At 44.1% G+C, this 19,864-nt stretch overlaps 1 non-coding gene across 1 annotated transcript; it reads right to left on the bottom strand.

Annotated features, from left to right (window-relative positions):
- Window positions 1-17,859: 17,859 nt before the first annotated feature.
- Window positions 17,860-17,966, bottom strand: LOC138247499 (U6 spliceosomal RNA). The gene has a single exon (XR_011194534.1). It is a non-coding gene; the product is annotated as a U6 spliceosomal RNA (small nuclear RNA).
- Between the last annotated feature and the right edge of the window lie 1,898 nt (window positions 17,967-19,864).

The raw sequence follows: 19,864 nt of genomic DNA, 5'->3' as shown, positions 1-19,864 counted from the left end.
TCCGCACACGTGCAGTCACCACCCCCACTGCCATTTACACGTCCCCTGTGTCCTCTCCCACTGTGTCTGTCACCCCCTCTTCCACACCACACAAACGCAGCCACCCACCCACCCAACAGCCATCCACCTCACGACAGCCTATCCCTCCTGCACCTGCACCCAAAGACAGCAAACGTGACTCACCTACAACCACATCCTCTCCCTCCACTCCCATTCCCACTGTACCTACCACTCTCCATTGTCCCAAGAAGCTCTTCCTCGCCACTACTAACTTCTTTCCTGACCCTGAGCCCCCCCCTCCTTCTCGTCGGGGTAAGAAGAGCACCTCAGCCACCACCAGCCCTGCAGCCCCCTTGACAAGGGTGCAGGGGTATTGGAGCCCGCCAGCCCGCATGTCTGGATCTTCGCCCAGCAGCAAGGGGACAGCCAGCCCACCCCCAGGGAAGAGGAGCAGAAGGCGGAAGGGGCGCCGCAGGAGCCCGCCTTCTACATCCCCCCCGGACACCACCCAGAGACAGTCACCAGCCACAGCTCCAAAGGGAGGAAAGGGCCACAGGCCCACGACTAAGGAGGGCAAGGGCAGCAAGTCGGAGAGGTCAGGCAGCAGGCCTGCTGCCCAGGAGGAGCCCACAACCCCCATAGCCGCTGCCCCGGGAGGAACCGGCACAGCTGCCCCGGGAGAGCCCACCACCCCCATAGCCGCTGCCCAGGGAGGACCCAGCCCAGCTGGCCAGGAGGGCCCCACCACCCACAGCCCAGGTGGGCATTGAAGGAGCACCATCCCCGCTGCCCAGGAGGGCACCACCAGGCAATTAGCAGTTGGACATAGACCGGCCGCCGTCTCCAGAACCGCTGAACTGGGCCCCGGCGTCTCAAGCACCGCTCCGCTGGGCCCCGCCGTCTCAAGAACCGCTGAACTGGGCCCCGCTGTCTCAAGCACCGCTCCGCTGGGCCCCGCCGTCTCAAGAACCGCTGAACTGGGCCCTTCAAGGCAAGGAGCGCTGAACTGGGCCCCGCCGTCTCAAGCACCGCTCCGCTGGGCCCCGCCGTCTCAAGAACCGCTGAACTGGGCCCTTCAAGGCAAGGAGCGCTGAACTGGGCCCCGCCGTCTCAAGCACCGCTCCGCTGGGCCCCGCCGTCTCCAGAACCGCTGAACTGGGCCCCGCCGTCTCAAGAACCGCTGAACTGGGCCCTTCAAGGCAAGGAGCGCTGAACTGGGCCCCGCCGTCTCAAGCAACGCTCTGCTGGGCCCCGCCGTCTCAAGAACCGCTGAACTGGGCCCCGCCGTCTCAAGCACCGCTCCGCTGGGCCCCGCCGTCTCAAGAACCGCTGAACTGGGCCCCGCCGTCTCAAGAACCGCTGAACTGGGCCCTTCAAGGCAAGGAGCGCTGAACTGGGCCCCGCCGTCTCAAGCACCGCTCCGCTGGGCCCCGCCGTCTCAAGAACCGCTGAACTGGGCCCCGCCGTCTCAAGCACCGCTCCGCTGGGCCCCGCCGTCTCAAGAACCGCTGAACTGGGCCCGCCGTCTCAAGAACCGCTGAACTGGGCCCTTCAAGGCAAGGAGCGCTGAACTGGGCCCCGCCGTCTCAAGCACCGCTCCGCTGGGCCCCGCCGTCTCAAGAACCGCTGAACTGGGCCCCGCCGTCTCAAGCACCGCTCCGCTGGGCCCCGCCGTCTCAAGAACCGCTGAACTGGGCCCCGCCGTCTCAAGAACCGCTGAACTGGGCCCTTCAAGGCAAGGAGCGCTGAACTGGGCCCCGCCGTCTCAAGCACCGCTCCGCTGGGCCCCGCCGTCTCAGGAACCGCTGAACTGGGCCCTTCAAGGCAAGAACCGCTGGCCCTTTGGCAGACGTGGCAGGGCAGGATCTATCTCGGGCAGGGCTGCAGGATGTCCTTTGGCCAACTTGCCTCCTCCAGTGGCAGTGGGGTCTGTTATGGACTGTATGGACTGTGGCTTTGCTCTCCCCAGGATGGCCCAGTGGGCAGGCCACCCACTGTATGGACTGTATGGACTGTGGCTTTGCTCTCCCCAGGATGGCCCAGTGGGCAGGCCACCCACTGTATGGACTGTATGGACTGTGGCTTTGCTCTCCCCAGGATGGCCCAGTGGGCAGGCCACCCACTGTATGGACTGTTTGGACTGTGGCTTTGCTCTCCCCAGGATGGGCCAGTGGGCAGGCCACCCACTGTATGGACTGTTTGGACTGTGGCTTTGCTCTCCCCAGGATGGCCCAGTGGGCAGGCCACCCACTGTATGGACTGTTTGGACTGTGGCTTTGCTCTCCCCAGGATGGGCCAGTGGTCATGGAGTCCCCTCGTGGATCTGGCGTCGTGTACTCAAGTGGCTGAGGTGCCCCCCCTTCCCTTCCCCCTGAGGTGCCTGTCCTATTTTCTTTCTGATGCCCCTGCAGTGTTCTCTCCGTGGAGTTCTTGTCGTGGGACTGGGCCTTGCCCCTTTGCACAGGACCCCTGTGATCCACGGACAGTGGTTGGACTACATTTAGTAGCTGTATATATTTTGTACATAGTTTATTTATTTATTGGGATTACTGGTGTACATATTTCAATATATCTGCCCGTTTGTGATCTCTTCTTTTGGTCTTTGCATTATTTCGGTGGGGGGTGGTTTGTGGGTTGTGACAGTGATCTGTGGGAATGCATTGATGTGTGTGTTGTAGTGGGTGTGGGTGGGTGGGTGTGTGCCGGTAATCTTTTCCCTCCCCTGTGTCGTAGGTGCAGTACTCACCGATGTCTTCCGCGCCGCCGGGCGTGCTCCTGGTATATGAGCAGGTATAGGAGTGCGGGGATAACCTGCAACTCTGGTTCCATACTGCCGGAATCTCGCGTGGAGTGCGTAGAGGTGAGCGTTTTCCCGTTCGTAGTCTGTTTCCGCCGTGTTCTTATCGGCGGTGCTCCCGCCCCGGAAAAGGTGGCGGATTGGTGGGTCATAATAGGGTGGGCGGTACATTGTCTGCCGCCTGGCTGTTGGCGGGAACCGCCGCGCTGTTTGTTTGTACCGCCGTGGCGGGCGGAGTGTTAATACGGCGGACTGTGTTGGCGGTTCCCGCCAGGGTCAGAATTGCATATTTTAGACCGCCGGCCTGTTGGCGGCTTGGCCGCCGCTTTATCACCGACCGCCAGGGTCAGAATGAGGGCCTTAGTGTTGGTCACTAAGTACACAATGTATAGTGAAAAGATCTATGGGATCTTTAAATAGCATTGGCCATTACTCCTAGAAGAATTTGGGATTAAGGATGATATTTCAATTACGCCTAAAATGACCTTTTGGAAGGAAAACACACTAAGGAACTTACTTTGTCCTAACAGCTTCACACAGATACAATAATCCAAAGAATGGTTGCCAGAAGAAAAACACACGGTTTTATCATATGTAATGGCTGTAATATTTGTAAATTTGGTGAGAACAAATTGAAAAATGTCAAATATAATACTGAGAAGGAATATGAAATACGACATTACATCAACTGTAATATGTTATTTGTTGTGTATATCGAGTGAGATTGTAATTCGGTGTATATAGGGAGTACACCACATATGTTGAAATTCTTTATTCAAGAACATGCTCGGTCTAGTTGTTTTATGATGCACGCAGCATAGCACACGCCATATATGTGTACCTTCCACCAGGCGTTTCATTCTTCGCGATGCGACAATCAGGAGCTGTTGTTCATAAGTGGATGAGACATGGTTTTTGGCCATAGAGCCTTCTTTTTGAGGTAAGAAAACCTCTTATCCCTTCCAGCGGTTCCCTGTAAGTGAGATTTTATTGGCTAACCCTTGTTTGCAGTGAATTTGTATTCTTGCAACCTTGTCCTTTGGCAATCGTGATTTACATGAATACTTGGTTTCTGTGGACGGAGGCATTTTTATATCTTTATATGTTTATCTTGTTGTGGATTTAATCCATGAATCAAGGGTCTCCTGGGAAGTACTTTTATGTCGATGCTCCTCACATTCACTGGCGCCCGCCAGATGTTCCCTGGAGAGCGCCTCCTTAAGCATTTTGATATTTCCATCTAAAGGAGTGCAACTTTTAGTGTTATGACATTCTTGTGCTAATTAGGATCACACACCTATTGATCCACCTCAGACCCATTTGATAAGGGATAAAGTCATTTCTCTTAATTTGTTTTCTTCACTTATACTGTAGGGGTTTTCTTAAACTGTTTGATGAATTTGCTGAGAGTTGTCAATTGAAAATTTTCTTTGACGACCCAGGATTGGTATTTTCTTTTTTTAGTAAGCAGTGGCAAGTTTACAAATATGAAGTGATTGTTCTACTTTAGTTTGGAAAATATCAAATATGGCCCCTTGGTGACACATTCCACATGGGAACCAGAATGGTGCATGCATCACACAGATTTCCCATTCACCGTTTCCTTGTACTCACCCCATTTCTCTGTGTGATGTAGACATTTTTAGTCTACACTGGACAATTGAATACCTCCACTAAGAAGAGTATGACATGTTTTCATCTTTTGCACAGTTTTCGGGATAAGCATGGCATTGACCACCATAAATATAGCCCACGGTGTTGCTTTTCAGAACATCATCTGAAGATGCAGAAGTTATAGAGGGGAACATGGCAGCCAACTGAGTGGAGCCAGTCTGAGCTCGACTCTGGATGCTGGTGAGAGGTGAGGCCTCCCCCCTGGCCTGCAACTCCTTCCGGGGCATTCTAGGAAGCAGCAGTACCTGCAGGAGGAACAACCGTGAACTGTGTGGCCGTGAACTGTGTGGAGGAAACTGAGACCAGCTGGGAAGTGCCCGAACAGAGGAAAAGAGTGGCGAGGGAGTGCAGTGAAGGACCATTCTGAGCGGCGCATAACTCCCACAAGAGGTCCTGGGCAAGGTAGGAAAAACATATATACATCGTAGCACCAGTTAAGGCATAATTTGGCCACATCAGTTGGGGGACAAGCTGCAGTTGTGTCAAAGCTAAGGGTAGAAGCAGGGAGACACGCTAACACTGAACTGCCACTCAAAAAATACTTGTTAAGGAGTCAAGCGGTGAGGACCAATGCGAGATATTCAGGAAGCAAATTCCCCTCAGTGAAAACTACTAACCTTCATTCCTTAAGGGGCAGTGGGGAGTGTTTGGGTCAGAGTACTACATCAAGAAAAAAGGACATGGGCACTAACTAAAAAGGAGACAGAAGTTCAGAAAGAACTAAGATTAAGATTACACCTTCATGAAGGTCTTTCTTTAAAGTGCAGGTAAAGGGGGGAAGGAAGAAGGTAAATAAAATGCAGGCCAGCTGCAGCACTAGTCCTCCCATTGAATTTGGGACTTTCGAGTCGGTAAATAGATTTCAAACACTGGCCCACAATACTTTTGTGACCCAAGGCACTCATGATATTGCCGAGTCCCAAACAGTCTGCCCCATCCCCTCAGTGCAGGAAGAATAAGCTAGTTTACAACATTTGCTCATGAAACTAACAGAAGAGATTAGAGAGAAATTAGCAGTTTTGGAAAAAAACAAGGAGTTGTCTGAGGCTATGGACACAAAAATGAATGCCCTGACAGACAGGATTGGAGAAATGGAGATGAAGGTGGGAGAACTGAACAGAGTGGTGGAGTTGAATTGTAAAGAATTACAAGACCTAAAAATGGGTGAGAAGGAAATGCGTGATAAACATAAGACTCTAGAGAAAAATATGAGGAGAAATAATTTGAGACTGTTAAATGTACCAGTAAATTTGGAAGGGGAAAACATTAAGAATTTTGTGATAGGTCTGATAAAAGAGTTTATTAGATACATAGACCATTCAGTATTAGCGAAGGATATTCAAAGGGCTCATAGAGACCCATTTAAGAAGAACGAAGGCAGGAAAAATCTTAGTAGAATACTAATAAACTTTAAAACCTAAACCATAAAGGAAAAAATACTAATAGAGGCACTTAAAGTAGATAAATTCTCAAAGGGGGAATTGGTCATTTCGTTTTAGATCAGATATATCTAGAGCTACACAGGATAGGCAATGGGAGCTGGGAAAGTTCATCCAGGATCTTCACTCATTAGGAACTACAGCACAGATGTGATTTCTGGCTACCCTCAGAGTGATGTGGAAAAACAAGATGTATAACCTTCTGGATCCTAGTGAGCTGGGTGCCATAGTGGAGTAAATTAAGGCCAGTAAGAGTTTGAGTTGAGTCCATGCAGGGATAAAGAGCTCATAAAGGTGAAATCAGCAGTTTTCATATAATGATTAGGGGGCATTCCCCAGGGTGGGGAGAGGGGAATGGGGAACACTGTGAATTTTATATTTTCCTTTGTAAATCACAGGGTGTGGGAGCATATGGGAGAAAATGGGAAAAAGTAGGTCCTCATTTGTTGTTTTAGGTATGGAAAACCTATTTGGGAGCCTGGAGCTGCACAGCCCTCTTATAATGAATTATGGCCACATCAATCCCCTTAAGGGTTCTCTCATGGAGTGTAAATGGCCTGATGATGCAAAGTAGGAGGCTGAAAATATTTGAATATCTGATGCTAATTAGTGAGGAAGTGATCCTCTTACAGGAGACTAACTTATTAAAGGCGGAGTTGGGGGATATTATGAAAAAACTAAACTGGATTGACCAATACGCCTGTATGGACCAATTATGTTTCAATAAGGGGATCGCGATTCTCTTTAATAAACCTGTAAGAGCCACATTGGGTGACTTGATAATTTACCCTAAGGGAAGGTGGCTAATCTTAAAAGCAAGACTCAATGGTGCTTGGATGGTGTTAGAAATGGGTCTTTGGTTGGCAGTCAGGTTACCCCATGTCCAAGCAAGGACCCTCACTCTAGTCAGGGTAAGTCACACACAATCCAAATTATCCTGTGCCCACCCTCGGGTAGATTGGCACTGAGCAGTCAGGCTTAACTTAGAGGTCAATGTGTAAAGTATTTGTGCAATAAATCATACCATAACACCATATAGCACCACAAAAATACACCACACAGTGATTAGAAAAAAATATAATATTTATCTGAATAAATGCAGGTCAAAACGATTAAAGATGCAATAAGTAAATGTAGAGATATCACTGAAAAGTGATATAAAGTGTCTTAAGTCTTTTGAAAGCAAACAAAGTTGCTTTCAAGCACAAAGTACCTGGTTCGCGTGAAAATTCTCCGCAAAGAACCGCAGAGGAGGAGAAGCGTGGAAGCAAAGTGGTGTGCGTCGATTTCTCGGGCCGCACAGAGTGGTGCGTCATTTAGTTTTCGTGCAGGGACGGCTTTGCGTCAATTTCCGGTGCTCAGTCATGGATCCTCTTCGGGTTGCAGGGTGTTCAGATTCCCCGGGAGGGTGCCTGGATTTCCTGCACTGGCAGGACGAAGTCACAGGAGCTGCGTTGATCCGGTGGGCATTGTATCAAATTTTGTACCGCACGGCAGGCGCTGTGTCAATTCCTCTCTGGAAGTTGGGCTGTGACTTTCCGGCTCGGCTGTGCGGCGATCCAGTTGGCCGTGCGTCAAATTTGCAGTCGCTATGTTGGTGCTGCATCGATCTTCTCGTTGCGAAGTCGGGCTGCGTCGTTCCAGTTCGGCTTGCGGTGCAATTTTCACCACGGTGCAGGCTGTGCATAGTTTCTGGCAGGCTGTGCATCGAATTTCGCAGCACAAGGAGTCCTTCTTGAAGAGATGAAGTCTTTTTGGTCCTGAGACTTCACGGAACAGAAGGCAAACTCTATCCAAGCCCTTGGAGAGCACTTCTTCATCTCAGCCAGAGAGCAGCAAGGCTGCAGGGCAACAGCAAGGCAGCAGTCCTACACAAAAAGCAGTCAGGTGAGTCCTTTGGGCAGCCAGGCAGTTCTTCTTGGCAGGACGCAGGTTCTGGTTTCAAGTTTCTTCTCCAGGAAGTGTATGAGTTGGTAGGGGCAGAGGCCATGTTTATATACCCAAATTTGCCTTTGAAGAGGGGTAGACTTCAAAGAGTGGCTTAGAGGTGCACCAGGTCCCCTTTCAGTTCAATCCTGTCTGCCAGGGTCCCAGTGGAGGGTGTGGCAGTTCTTTGTGTGAGAGCAGGCCCTCCACCCTCCCAGCCCAGGAAGACCCATTCAAAATGCAGATGTATGCAAGTGAGGCTGAGTATCCTGTGTTTGGGGTGTGTCTGAGTGAATGCACAAGGAGCTGTCAACTAAACCCAGCCAGACGTGGATAGTAGGGCACAGAAAGATTTAAGTACAGAGAAATGCTCACTTTCTAAAAGTGGAATTTCTAAAATAGTAATATTAAATCCAATTTCAACAGTAAGCAGGATTGTATATCACCATTCTGGCCATACTAATTATGACCTTCCTACTCCTTTCAGATTAGCGGCTACCACTCAAACAATATATGAGGGCAGCCCCAGTGTTAGCCTATGAAGGGAGCAGGCCTCACAGCAGTGTAAAAATGAATTTAGGAGTTTTACACTACCAGGACATGTAAACTACATAGGTACATGTTCTGCCATTTGCCTACACAGCACCCTGCCCTATGAGTTACCTAGGGCATACCTTGGGGTGTCTTATATGTAGAAAACGTGGGGGTTTAGGCTTGGCAAGTACTTTTAAATTCCAGGTCAAATTGGCAGTGAAACTGCACACACAGGCCTTTCAATAGCAGGCCTTAGACAAGGTTAAGGCGCTACTTAAGAGGGTGGCACAATCAGTGCTGCAGGCCCACTAGTAGCATTTACTTCAGACCCTGGGCACATATAGTGCACTCTACTAGAGACGTATAAGTAAATTAAATAGTCCAATTGGGTATGATCCAATGTTACCATGTTTAAAGGGAGAGAGCATATGCACTTTAGCACTGGTTAGCATTGGTAAAGTGCGCAGAGTCTGAAAACCAGCAAAAACAGTGTCTAAAAAGTGGAGGGAGGCAGGCAAAAAGTTAGGGGTGACCAACCTAAGGCTGTCAGGTCTAACAGATGGCTTTTGTGGGATATTATGGCCCCAATTTAGATGACGCAACCCCATTACAAGATCTATATATCCATCTGCTAGAGGTAAATCTTCCAATTATCTTACAGGGGGATTTTAATGTATCAATCAATCCAGTTTTCCATAAGTCATCGAGAAGACCCACCGTAAACTCCCCCAAAATGAGACTCTGGGTGAGTCAGTTAATGACTGATAACGGTTTGACATCTGGAGATTAAAAGGAGGGGTGGGCCCGAGGTTTTATTTTCATAACAAAAAGTATGGGCACTCCTCACGGATTGGCTACTTCTTCATAGCCAAGACACTCAAAGGGAATGTGGTTATAGTGGAACATATGTCTGAAAACCTCTCTGACCACTTCGCAATAAGGTTAAACCTCAATTTAAATAAACTTCAGGTTCACATTAGGATAACAGTCAATTGTGTACTCCTGCAGGAACACCAAGTTATAGATAGCATGATACTAAGGAATACTTCCAATTAAATCAAGGGATGGCCCCTATACATGTGGTGTGGGATTCTTATGAGGCTTTTATTAGAGGTAGGCTAATTAGCCCTGTGGCGTACCACAGAAAGGCAGAGAATGAAATAATTTGACATTTTTGACACAACAAAGGCCGTCGATAGAGTCAATTGGCCCTTTCTGCATAGCGTAATTCAGTGATGCAATGTGGGGGAGGTTTTCTCCAGAGCAATTAGAGGTATCTATAACAAAACAAGTTGCTAGGTTCCTGGTTAATGAGAGGCTGTATGAACAGTTAAAGATTACAAAAGTAACCCATCAGGGATACCCACTTTCCCCTTTGCTTTTCATTCTCTACATAGAGCCACTGGCCAATAAAATCAGGTCCAATCAGGGCATTATTCCTTTTGAGTACAGACGGTGGGAGAAGAAGGTGGCCTTTTATGCTGATGATTTGATGATCTACACTAAAGACCTGCAAACTTCACTACCAATGGTTCTTAGCACACTAGATGATTTTGGGAGACTGACAGGTTATAGTGTCAACCAACAAAAGACAGAAATCATGCTGTGGAATATTAGATACAGTAGCCCCCTGGTGAAACAAGAGATTAGGTATTTGTGGGTCCAAGAGACGGAGGACCTGGATAAATCAGCAATAACGAATTTAAAAAACGTGGCAACTGCGTCTAGAAAATTGCTTAAGGTGTGGGGTGGATTACTACTTTCTTTCTTGGGCAGATTCAATATTTTGAAAATGTCAATCTTCCCAAAATATACCTTCCTGTTTAATACAATACCCATAGAAATTAAAGCAGTCTGAATGAAGAAGTTTAAGGGGGAACTAGGCAGTTTTATTTGGGCTCAAAGATGGGCAAGGATTGCACAGCGGAAGCTTCACAGGAAAAGAATGCAGAGAAGAATCACGAGTCCTGACATGTACAGATATTGTTTGGTTTTCAACTAAAAAACATAACAGTTCTTCTTCTAAACAGGTTCACCATCACCCCCCTCTTCAGAGCTTTGACAAAACATTCATCTAAGGAGGCAAACCATTTTCTATACAAATTTGGCTATCTAAAGTATGTTAAAAAGGTTAAACTCAAACGTTTAGAAGCTGCGTGCAAAAACTTGTATTGTGTCAGTGGAATACTGGGAATATCTTACAATAGTAATTTCACCCCTGTTTGGGATGCTCCTGTAACCCTGGAGTGTCTCGAAGATATGTTAGCTATTCTATTGAGGTAAAAGGGGTTTAACAACTGGGGATGAATCAGATCGGGCAGTGTTTTATGTCTGTGGTTTTTCTTCCTAACTAGAACTATGGAAGCTTTATTCAAATTCAAATATTATCTGTTGGTGAGTTGGATAAAGGTTTATTTTAAACACGAGAAGGATCTCAGTATCATGGAAGAGAAGTTACACAAAAGCACTTCTAGACCCAAAGAGGTTTCACTGTAGTATGGAATTCTGGTAGACCCAGGAGAGGAAGAGTCCAGCTGGCTGATGGAGATCTGGGGAAGGGACTTGCTGTTAGGGGATGTTACAACTTTATGGCAATGTATCAATGTCTATGCTTTGGAAAGTATGCAAATCTGCACCCCTAAGAAGAAATCATTTTTTTTACAATACATAGAGCATATTGGATACCAAAACGATTGGCAAATTTGAGTGGGCAAGAAGTGAGGAGGTGCCCAAGTGCGATGAAGAAGGAACAGATGGTATACATATGTTCTGGCAGTGTCCCATGATCCAGCTCTTTTGGCAAGAGGTTGGTAAAACGATTACAGATGTCATAGGATTATAAGTGGAGGTAAGCCTTCCTGTGACTGTCTTTGGTGTCAAGGAGGTGGATGAGCTTACACTAAAAATGCACAAGTCACAGAAATACCTACTTTTCATACTAATTCTGTTAGCACGATGGGAAATATGCATGAGGTAGGTGCTCCCTTCCTCCCCAACATTAACACAGTGGACTAGCTCTGTTGTAAGGATAAATCAATTAGACAGGAACACCTCTTTAAAAAAAAAAAAACATTCTGGGAACCATGAGAAAGAAGGTATGGCCCATAATGAGATAGGAGATAGTCCTATAAATAAGTATCTATACCAACAGCTCTGCTAATGGTAGACTGAGCAGAGGCTCTTAAGGAAGGTCTCTCCTTTTCTGCCTTTGCTGGTTGGGTTGAGAGTAACTTGTGCACTGTGCAGAGGAAGGTGGAGATGGTATGTCCCCTTTTGGGGGGAGCCCCCCCCCGCTCTCAATTGTGCTCAGTGCTCCCATAGCTTACGGACAACTCAAATGAGGACCCAAAAAAAAAACCATGTGAGGATGCAACTTTTCCTTATGCCGGTTGGTTTCAATGAATTCCTCTCATGAAATCTCCTTGCGTTTTCTTTCGTGCCAAAGGTTTTTTTTCCTCATGATTTATGGTATGGGTTTCATTAATTTTTTGTTTTCTTTAGATAGGAAGATTTACAAAATTAAAGAATTGCTAAGACTGCGGAAATTACCCCTGATTTATCAGGTTTGGTAAGATTATTTGAACCTTCTTATTTCAATCACTCAGTCAATTGTAGGGAAGGATCAGTACTAATCTATTGTATATCTTATCCTACAGATGACTACCATTTGTTTGTCCTGAGGAAGATCCCGGATGAGTTATCTATTCAAGGGGTTGAAACGTCGACTTTTTTTGGGTCTACCCAGATCTTTTAATGCTGGATATTCAAACTCAAATGATTCTTACATTGTGTTTGTTATTGTTCCATCCTTGGGTATTGGCCCTTGTGTATAGATTGTAAATATTTGTGTATTCTTTTCATTTAGGTGTCTATTACACACTGATTTTCACTTCTCACTGCGCCATCACTTGGAGCACCTTGTTGGATATTAGGTCAGTCCCTTGAAATGCTTTGTTATAAATATGTAGCTACATGGGAAAATGCAAAATTTGAATGACTTATGCTACGTGGTGGATTTGTTCTGAAGGGTGGTTAAACCCTACTATTTTTTTAAAACCTATATCCATATCTGCTTTCTATTTGCACAAATAGAGACCCACGTAGAACAAGTATTCATCTGTAGCTTTATTACTCTTGTTCTAGGGATTACAGGATGACCCATTTTTATGTGATCTGATAAAATGTGTCCATTTAAGTGAACTCTCAAATTTAATTTAATTTTTGATTAGGCTCAAGTAGCAGATTATATTTTATGCATTAAAAAAAATATTTTTATTGCAAATCTTGGATGTTATTGCGTTAATTGTGTCAGATCCAAGAATTACTTTTTTTTCTTTCTGCAGTGCTTTATGCCCTGGACTATTTAAAACAAGGATGATCGATCAAAGATGGTGACCATGTGTTTTTGGGATAATTGGTGCAGTTTCTCCCTCTCTTCCCTTCTTTTTCTTGTGTTTTTTTTTCTAGCAAACCATTGAGGAATTGGGAGAGAATTAACTGGAATCAACAGACACCTGCTGTTGGGCAGTTTATTAGTGAAACCATGGTTAGTGTAAGACTATACTTTGATTGGTATCAGCGTTTTTAGTACGTTTGTATGTCATGAATGTAGAAACCTGAGCCAAGATTGAGGCTGTAACTTAGTGCATTGCCAGCCATTTGTAGTGTCTTTCATTTAAAAACATTGAGAATTTATGTTGTTTAGCTTTATTGATAATGGCTGAGTTGGTGCTCCTTCCCTGATCATTTATGCCTTGAATGGAGATGGCACATATATGTCGTTGATAATATCTCTTTGTTAAGTATGGGCAACCGACCACGATGGTTAGGCTTTAGCAGATTGTCGAAGGCTTTCTTTGGTCTCAATTGTTTGTTTCAATGCCCGGGGTGGCTTGTTGAGCTTCACAGTAAGGAGCTATATAAAGGAGAGAAAAGGATGCTGTTTATTTGTAAGACGCTAATACTGACACGTGGCATGCTGACACAGGCTCAGGTAAGCCTTCATGTTTTGAATCGCTCATTCTCACTGTACTTGTACCTATGTTAACAATTGGGAAACACATTTCAATTTTGTGTACTACATTGAAGGTCATTTATTTCATAAAAGAATGTGGCACAGACTATTTTCTGACTATTTTATATTTCTGTATGGTTGACAACATAGAAGAAAATTATTGTTTTCATGATTACACTGTTGAAGTGACCCATTAGTTAGGCAATAAGTTCATGAGACATTGTTGAGGCAACTGTGGGATCTAATGTACATACCCACACCTTTTGGTTGTCACACAGTTATTCTGTAATCATGCTAAAATGGTGGCCTCTTGCAAATAAGAGATCTTGTATTTGTTTGTAAATTGTTTTGATTTTGATACTGATTATGATATTGGCATTGACAGGTTTATGTTGGTTTACACACATCATAATCCTTGATGTTTTTGAATTTTTGTTCAGGTGTTGACATCTGCTTTGACTACTACACTCTGAATACTGTGCATTAAATGGGAGAATTGTACATTTCCAAATTAATATTTGATGGGACTCAACCAACTAAGACTAAGTTACAAGATTAATGATGTGAGTTATTACTTTTTTATTTTTACTTGTGACTACAATTGTGTTTTTTTCCAGTGTCTTTTCTGCATTATTTACTCTACCCTTCTTATTTGGTCTTCTCACTAAATGGAATATTACTAGTTTCCGGAATTTAAGGAACAACAATTTTAATATATTAAATATATCAACAGGTTGTTATATATGGGACACAATGAGAGTTTTCAATTAGTGCACAACATACCTTGCTGGTTTGATTAATGGTGTTTTTTTAGGTTTAAGAACTTTGAATGGACTATGATGTTTTTAATATGTGCTTGTATGTTTATCTATCTATCTATCTATCTATCTATCTATCAATCTATCTATCGATCTATTATTTACAACCCTGAAGAAGTTCTCTTGAATGAAACATATTCACCGTATTGCTTTTCATGGTCAATAAAGAAGTCTTTTGTGTAATAAATATATGTTGGTCTCCTTAAACGAGTGCTCCTTGAATTATATTTTTGACTTTTTCTGTTTAGGCAGCAGTTACGTGAGCATCTGGTACTGTTTAGGGTTGCCCCAATTTAAATGGTGGGGACAGATTTGGATGTGCTGTATGTCTTTGCCTAGATTCTTTTGTAATGTGTTGAATACTTCTTTCTGTCAAAGCACTCATGACAGTTGATATTTGAGTCCTCTTTTAATGAGGGAGGCTGGCTGCTCTTCTTTTGGTCACAGGATCACAATAAGAGACCTACTTTGCTATCCAGTCCGAGGGGTAGGTGCCTATAAATTGGCAAAATCTGGTCACTCGTAGTGTGGAAAGCCAGTCGGCGAAGTAGACTGACCCATTGCCCTATCCTGTATTCTGTGGTGGGTGGAAACAAAATGTGAATGACTCTACAACAGACTAATGTATAAAGAGGACTTGCTGAATAGTTCGTTATTTATAATATGTAAGTATTTTTAAGAATTTTATTTGGAAAAACAAAGTCTTGACTAATTCCAGACCTAAAAAATGTGTTTCTTTAACATCAGTGCACTATTTTAAATACATCCGTGTATTAAATGTTAAATTAAGTTGAAGCAAGAAGATTTTCTATAACGTGGTGGTTGAGGTAAGAGGGCGGGTAGCAGAGACCACATAAAGGCTCAGTGTGTTTTTGGTTTGCAGTTTCACAAGGGCCTCGAGCTGAGCTAGAGCCAGGCATCGCACTTTAGCTGGTTTCAGCTTTCTGTCACCCTTCCAACTCTAAAACATATGTAGCTAAACTGCATGGTGGGAAAACAAAGAGTAGCTCAGAATGAGGTATGTACCAACATTGTGCACCTCAAATAAAATATTTCTCAGCAGCACACTCTAATTGTGCACCAATGACGTATACAGATCATCAGTACACCACAAGTGTGTTGTACTGCAGTTGCTTTTATATAGCGCTTCATATCCCTGATAAGGTGCCAAAACATATTTGCCAACAGGGATTACAACAATCCAATGGAGTGCTTTCAGGGAAGAGTCTGAGTCTTTCATAAGGCCAATTTGAGAAGTTGTGTGTGTGGAAACAATGTATAGCTCGGCTGTGTATCATAAGGCGTGTGCAAAGTATAGGTTACTTTATTTATTATTATAAATTATATATTCATAAATACCAAGTGGACCTTTCCTTTTGTTATACCTTCAGCCACTTCTGGCTCTCTGTGACTTGAATTATAAGAAGTGGCTTAAAATCCCAGGCTACAAAGTGATGTTGGCTTAAAAGGCAAAGCCAACAGAAGGAATCACATGTAAGGCCTGCTGCAGGTTCGTAACACAGGTCCCTGCAGGCCCTGTGGTGCAAGAGCACCCCAAACCCTTCACAGTGCCTTCAACCCTTCAAGGAGGGATCAATTAATATCTATGAGATATAGGAGACTCAGGGTCCCCTCATTGCATTCTGCAGGGGGTGCCATCATTTTGTGGTACACTACTGGCCTGCTGTGGACCCCAGGTTTGCACAAACACTGTATATGGCAACAGTTCCCTCCTAGGGCAGTACAATGTTTTACCATGCAGTACATCTTCTCCTCCCTTTTGAAAACAAACTGTCCACCCAAAACAGCACCCCTCTGTGCCAATGTTAGTGTGTAAAAACACCCAGTGGGGATATGAAATGTAAGTAAAATAAAATTCACACTGGTGAGGAGGTAGTAGAAATTTTAGTACTGTCCCTCGTGTCACAGTGATCATCTTTACATGAAAGTTTATGCATCATGCTGAAAAAAGTACTAATAGTTGAGTACAAAGTGATGCACTGAGAAGTTATTTTAGTGTGCATTTACTGTAGGCTAATCACTGAAACCTAGGTGGTATTGAGTGTAAATTATTTTTGAAACATTAATATGCCATTATGTTGTATTTTAGAGTCTGAACTAGTGGTTTGCGCTGAAACAATATTGAATTCTTGATAAGAAGTGTTTTTAATTCATATGCGAAACATAGAGAAATGCAGTTCTGCCCCACACGAATAGGAATGTATTGACAAACTTATTTTGTTTTAAAGTTACTGTAACATGAATGCTAATAACGATTTATTAAGGCTGAAATCATAGTCTTCATATTAAAATGTGTTGTATTTGAATGTACTGTTTTAGTTCACTCGCATTGTGGCATTGCTAGGCCCTGTATTCGTGACAGTGCAGAAGATGTCAAGTCATCTTGCTAATGTATACCTATCTTTCCCACTTCATTCCCATGGGAATGCTAGCTTAGTAATAATGTCCTTGAGTAAAGAACATCCTGGACTGTGGATTTACAAATTGTATCATTGTTTCAATCTTGTATGGAAGTGTACAGATGGACACCATTCTCATGGCAAACCTGGGAAACCATGTGAATGTTTCAAGTTGGATTTGCATGATCGAGTTTTATTGGATGTTGCCCTTTCAATGTCAGGTGGACTGTTGCATTGATGAATCAGTTTGTCCTATGAACTTTAAAATATTGATGCTCAGCTGGACTTTGGTCAGAATCCCTGGAGCTCCAAAAAGAATCCTTTTGCCCCTTATCCTGCCTTTGCATGCTGAACCTCTTGGATTCTCAGAGGTTTTTCCCTCTCTGCTCTTGGCTCTTTGAAATGCTTTGCTGAGTCTTAGTGATGTCTCCCTAACACCAAGAAGAAGACTCTTGACCGAGCTTCTGACGTGCTGACATTTTCCGTTTTTACTTTTTGCCCATTTTAGTTAGTGATTTGTTGTTTGAGATTACCTTTTTCCAAATTCTTTTTTGCCCTTTTTTGTCCTTTTTGTCTTTTGCCCACATGGATTTCCCTTGCCCAAATTGGCTGTACCTTGATGGTTTGAATTGCCTTAATGCTTAGTAAAACTAAGCAAAGCTTGTCTTCCATACACCAGATCATTTTACTAATGTTCTGTGTTGTCTTTATTGAATGTTAATGTTAGATCACCTGAACTTATTTCATCGCCTTAGCCAACCCTTGGTGATACTGTATCTCTATAACTTCGTCTTGAGAACTGTCTATACGACTTTGAGCTTAAGTCTGTAATAAAACCCCTTAACTTTATTTCCAACTGGAGTTTTCCTTGTATGGCCACATGGGTCATACTTTGTAGTGTGATTGGTTTGTATTGAAATTCTGCTGTTTGGTTCTACCACACCCTTATGCAGAGTCCAAAGATCTGTTGACATCATCAGCATTGATTCCTGCGAAGGAAGGAAATGCTCCTTCAGTGGTGACATTGTAGGCAGACAATTTATTGAATAAAACACACATGGTCTAAGTAACTAAATAAATGCTCATTTTATTATTTTGTTATCTTGCCTAGATAAGTGTCATATTAACATACACAAATAGTTTTTAAAAAAGAGGGTTGCTGCTTCCTCTTCACATGTAAAAATACAGACAACCTTGGAACTATACATAAATGTTCTGATGTAGCTCAGCCACATAGCAATAAATGGGATGCTTCGCGAATTTGCATGTCATCCTTGTGCAGGGGTCATGCTAATCTTCTACTGGTTGTGTGAAGTGATATATAAAAGATAATATTAAGAACATTACTTACTAAGGGCGCCTACCTCAAAATAGAAATTTAGGTCATCACACTTGTGATAGATTCTCTTCAGTATTAGTTTTGTCTTCTTAAAAGGAACACTTTAATGTGGAAAAAATGCATCATATCAATTGCAACATATACACAATATGGTTATGCAAATTTTGAAAATTACTTCACCCACCCAGGCTGCTTTTACTGTACTGCTGGCAAAATACGTGGGCCAACAAGACACAGAGAAAGAAATATGTAGGAGGCAAACTTCAGTTTAATTTGAAATGGAAATGTCTGTTTCCTATACGAGAAATGGTAATTAGGAATATCTAACAGCTACAAATATTTGCAAGATACAAGGAGCAAGAAAAGCTGCCCCAGGTTTCTCGTGGCGGAACAAAGGCACTGAGTGCACTGTTAAGGATACGTGCTCCTGGCGTGAAACAACTCAGGGAACTTGTCATGCCCCTTCTCTAAGGAATCAGTAACACAGTCTGATTTAAAAATCCCAGCAATCAGGTGCTGCTTGCCAGCAGTGATGGCTGATGAACTTTAAAAGTGGTGGGACGTAATCCTTGGCTCGAAATCCAGAGATTTTTCTTGAAAAGGTCTCTCACGTACTCTGGCCCACTCTGTCTCACTCTGTCCCATGCATTCTCACTCATTCTGCATAACTGTCTCACTGTGTCTCACAAACAATAACAGTGTTACACTCACTGTCATTTTCCCTCACTCACATTCATTCTCACACATACTAGTCCTTACTGTCACTAATTCTCACTCACTCTGACTCATACCTTCATGTCTCTCTCCCACTTTAATTCACACACATAGTCACACAGCCATGCTCACAGTGCTGGGATTTCACCAGCTCTGGACTCTATCTCTGAAGGCTGGCACAGGCACCTTCATGCACCTGTGTCAGCAATAAAACAATGTCACTGGCTGCCCCAGTTTGTTTCTGGACCCAAAGTGGGCCTGCATTTTATTTTTATTACATAAAGAGTGAATAATTATTATTCACTCGTGATAGATTAAAAATGGATTACAAAACAAAGGAGTGTTTAATGTAGCCCTGGAGTCCATAAAGGAGAGCCACCACTGGGCCAGGGACACTGATTCATCAAACCAATCCATCCACTCAATCATCCAACCTTTCACTGATCCAAGTTAATTATGAGCCTTTGTCTGCAGCTGCAGACAGAAGAAGACCATCAAGAACCCCACACCACTATAGCTGCTAAAGGTGGGGGTTTTGGCGGGGGAGGGACTAAGCACCTGATGCAGGCAGCAACATAACTTCACACTTACCTCTTAGTCCACTAGTGAAATTGCTGTCAGCAGCTGGTTACTTCCATCTCTTGGGCCTCTATGGTGGAGATAAGGAGCACTCTGTCGTGCCCAGCTCCATAATGTTATTTTCAAAGTGAAACCAAATGCAGTACTAAGCACGTGTTACTTCCAGGAGAGCACTCCCCGCTCCCTCCTACATCCTGCCCCTCTGTGATTACCAACAAATGAGAAAACCTGGCTCAGCTGGTGCTTGTGCAGTAGAACATCTGCAAAGTTCATTAGAGTTCACCTAGGAGATTCAGCACACTGCCTCACAACAATGATTTATTTTCAGCTGCTCTGTGTTAATGCCCCTGTTCTTGCCTCTCCCCAGAGGGTGGCAGGGCAATGCACTTTTTGCCCATGAACACCAGTCGCCCCTGCTTGCCAGCTGTGTAAAAAGGAAGTCTAGGATTGTAATGTGATGTGGAGTCACATTGTGGGGTTCCCGCCTCGCAGAAATTAATGTGTTGTAAAGTGGTGCTCATGAAGGGACCCACAGGGTGTGAAGAAGGTTTCAACAGTGGTGTGCCTCAGCAAACCATTCTGCAACTGACAGAGCTCATACTGTAGAAGA

This window comes from Pleurodeles waltl, chromosome 7, assembly GCF_031143425.1.
Source record: "Pleurodeles waltl isolate 20211129_DDA chromosome 7, aPleWal1.hap1.20221129, whole genome shotgun sequence".
Classification (NCBI taxonomy): domain Eukaryota; kingdom Metazoa; phylum Chordata; class Amphibia; order Caudata; family Salamandridae; genus Pleurodeles; species Pleurodeles waltl.
The sequence above is the reverse complement of the archived record's forward strand: the minus strand, read 5'-3'. Positions and strand labels throughout refer to the sequence as shown.